We start from the raw sequence: 3,921 nt of genomic DNA, 5'->3' as shown, positions 1-3,921 counted from the left end.
GAAGATTGCCATGTATGTTCCTCAGTTTCTTTCTCTTTGGCAGGAGGTAAAAAAACTACACCAGCAGCATTAACTGGGAATCATGAGATGAGTAGGATCACAGTACAGACTGTTGACCACTTTAAAGGAAAAACAGGAAAGTACAGAAAGGGCTAAAATGTATCAAACAGAACATATTTTGATTATGTTTTAATAATATGAAAAAATATTTTCAAATAATAAGTATCAATTCCTATCAATCATCACTAGCAAATATTCATATAAAACCAGAATGTGATTTTGAAGATCCAACACTTTAGGGAATTTTCATTCTTCAGATTGCAGTTTTAGCATTTTAGTTGTACAAGAGTGTACCAGTATCTACATTGATGACATTGGGAGTGAGGTAACAATAACAGGCCAGCACAACTAAAATACTTATGTGTCTTTGAAAAGTACTTAGGCTGGCTGGAGTTGAAGAAAAGTTTAAATTCATGTGCAAGGAAAACATTCCAAGGAGGAGAAATTAACAAAGCCTCAACAGGGAGGTAGGTGGCAGTAGGGCTGGGGCCAGCACCTCAGATACCTACCAGAGGAGAGTCATTTCTTGGAACAGTGAACAACATGGGGAATGGGGAAAATTGTGTCCCTGCTACCTGCTCAAACAGCACCCCAAATTCGCTTCTGTGTGCACGAGTGAGACAGATGCGGGAAGAATTTTAAGAATTTGAGGAACTAATTAAAGACTCTAGTTTTAAGGGGTTGTGACCGAAGGCACAAGGTTGTCCAGTAATAACCCCAAAGAGAGGGTTAGATATGGTTCTTTTACAAGAATATGATAAAAATTGGTATTGGTGCTTTAGGTATAATGTACACTGACTTAATGTGCAGAACGCAGAAGGTGGCTTTGATTCTAGTTGAATTATGTAAACATTTAATGTTATTTAGAGAAGTCAGTGTGGACAGAAACTGACTTTAAATCACACTTACTCTCTTAGAAGGGAGACTTTTCCAATTACAGATGCTTTAGAGAATTGTTATTTGCATTATAACACTGGTGTTTCCCAGATGCTGCAGTGACTGCAGAGCATACTGTAGACTGCACTGTAGAGCACACAAGGACTCTACTGTTGTGACACTGCTGTTCAAAACACCCACTCTTTTCCTTGGCTATACACACCTCCTAATCATCCTTAAACTCTGATGCAAGACTTGTAGGCAGATTATCAATCAGCATGACTCAGTTCTCTCACTATTTGATGTAGTCACAGCTGGGGTGTCCAAAAAGCACAGAGAGATGTTGTAGTGATATGTTGTAGTGATACAGATCTATCCGACCTATGTCAGCCTCTAGCCATACTTTGCTAATATTTTACAAAGCTGGGTAGGACACTGCAAGGTGTCAGACACATTTTGGTATTAGCAGTACCTGAGAACAGCCACAGTGTTTTGTTACTGCAGTAGAGGAAGCCTCAATGCTCAGTGGGAAAGGTCCATCAGCCAACCTATTAATAAGAGGTGGGCTAGGTTGGGCTATGGTAGTCTACTTTTTGAATGTCTGGATAATGGCTAGAAATAGCTGGGGTGGTGATGTGAATGACACCACCCACCTAGCCTGCAAAGTTTCTCTAATTGCCAGATATGGCTCTGGAAACTGTTGGAGCAGTTAACTGTAAGGACTCCCTAGAGATGGCAGTGAACTACAAATTCAGGTATTGTGGAGATGCTTTGCTGTTCTGCTGAGCAGTTTTATGCTTTCAGTTATAATATGTTGAATGTGGCATCTCTTATCTTGGGTGTCTTTTGGTATTCTGGGTTTTAACAGCCATCACAGCGCCTGTAGCTGGCTGTTTTCAGACCTTTACAAGAGATTTTCCAAGGGCACTTTAGCAACCACCTGGCTTTCTTTGGCTAATTTTAGTACATCACCAGTAGCATGCATATCCTCTCTATACAGAAAAAAGGAGTTAATTTTCTGAAGTCTATAGAAATTTGTCACTACACTTGCAGTACTCTAATTATAGATTGCCTTTATTCCTGAAATAATTGATCCCTTAAAGAGGATCCATATATTTAGGCATGTATTTAATTTGTTTTTCTTTAAAACAATGTAATTAGCAGCAATGCTGAGTTCAAGTAATGCTTCACTGTGACGGTAATTTGCAAGAGGAATGAGATTTGTAAGAGTCCACTGAGGTTTGTGGCACACTGAAAATTGGAGTAATTCTAGTAATCTCATTAAGGATGATATAATCCAAATAAACACACAGAGAAATCACTGTAGAATTTCTGCTGTTGTTCTGATGTTTATGAGAAGGACTAAGAGATCTCGCAGTCTTTTACAGTATTGCCAGCAAATAATTGCCCAGTGATATAAAGGTGGTTTCTTTTGATGGAGATGCCAGAACTTGCCTGCTGTTCTCAGGTCTAGCATGCAAACTTGATGGTTATTCCTAACTTTGTTAGTGACACTGCAAAAAGGTGTGTCCTATTCTTGGCTATCAAAAGAAGATATGGCTGCAGGTATCAAAATGACCCAGCTCTTGCAGCTGGATAGCCAGCTGTCCCTTACGTTACTGCCATGCAAGTGTTCTCCCTCCCACCTTGACCTCTTTGAGTCTGTCTCAAAAGGCAGCAGAGCAATATATTTATTAGGTGTCAAAAATAAGGATACATGGTCAGTGACAGACAGAACTTGGCCCAAGCTGCACTCGGGGATGAGGGACTGAAGTGTGTAACCCATAAAGCCATCAGGCATCTTATCTAGCACCTAGGCTGCCAGGTAATGAGGCAGGAATGTGTTTTTCCCTGGGGTTACAATCAAACATCCTTACAGTAGCAATAGGCTGCTAAAGACATCTCATAGCTCCAAACAAACTGTAAGACTACCACAGCCATTGCCTTCGGGTATCACTTCACACACACAATGGAGCCACAGTCACATATCTCTCCGTTAAAGAGTTGTCAATGTCATGCAAATGTAGCCTTCCTTAGTACAAAATTAACAATTAGATACCATTCAATCAGGAGAATTACTCGTACTAAGTGTGTGGAGTTCAGATCCTAGAGACTTGAGTCTAGCTTAGGCCACTGGTGTCAGGCACCTCAGGGACCTCTACAGGGAGGTCCTCTTTTGGATGTCCAAATATAGACAGCTCATCTTATTCACCAGACTGGGCATGAGGAAAGTCCACAGGTCAGTGGTAGTTGAGTACTCAGAAGGTTCCACCAGTTGTCCTGTTCATCACAGTGAACACTGAGGACTGGGCTTATTCTTACTCTGCTGTGTAGAACATCTGCATGGCACACATGGACAACTGTATCAAAACATAAAATCCCACAGCACAACCGGTCTAACAAAATGTGCATCTCCTCACGTGCTCTAAAGATGAAATACTGCCTATATATTCAGGCAAGATATAGCTTGCTGTGTAAATACTAAGAATTGAAAGATGCTTCATAAATGTAGTGAGTTGGCTTTTGGATTTTTTAGGCCTTCCTTAGCAACGGGGGTCAGAAATCTAAGGAAGTATTCCATATCATCCTTTAGTGTAACACAACATATAAATAAGGCGGAGATAAGTGAGCTCGCTCTCTTCTCTCTTCTGGTGGCTGAAGGGGACAGGTCTCTCTGCAGACGGTCTTTGCTTGTATAGGCCAGGGCCTGCCTGCTCCGACCTGCCGTTATCTGTAATTTTGAGGCTAAACTCAAACCTGCTGAAAGCTGTGCTCTGTAGTTGGGTTTAATCAGCAGTTATTTTTTCAATAAAAATTACAGGTTCTGGCTCTCCTGGCTAATCTACAAAATCCAGACTGATGGCAGCAGAGGAAGCCACTTCTGTTTTGAGAGAATTGTGGAGGTGGGGGAAACCATGTGGAGGAAAAGAGCTTTTTTTTCAGGATAAGATGATCTAACTTAACACCATTTTCAGATGTGTAAAA

Source organism: Lepidothrix coronata, unplaced genomic scaffold, assembly GCF_001604755.1.
Source record: "Lepidothrix coronata isolate B3197 unplaced genomic scaffold, Lepidothrix_coronata-1.0 Scaffold43, whole genome shotgun sequence".
Taxonomy (NCBI): Eukaryota; Metazoa; Chordata; class Aves; order Passeriformes; family Pipridae; genus Lepidothrix; species Lepidothrix coronata.
Note: the sequence above shows the minus strand (reverse complement) of the source record.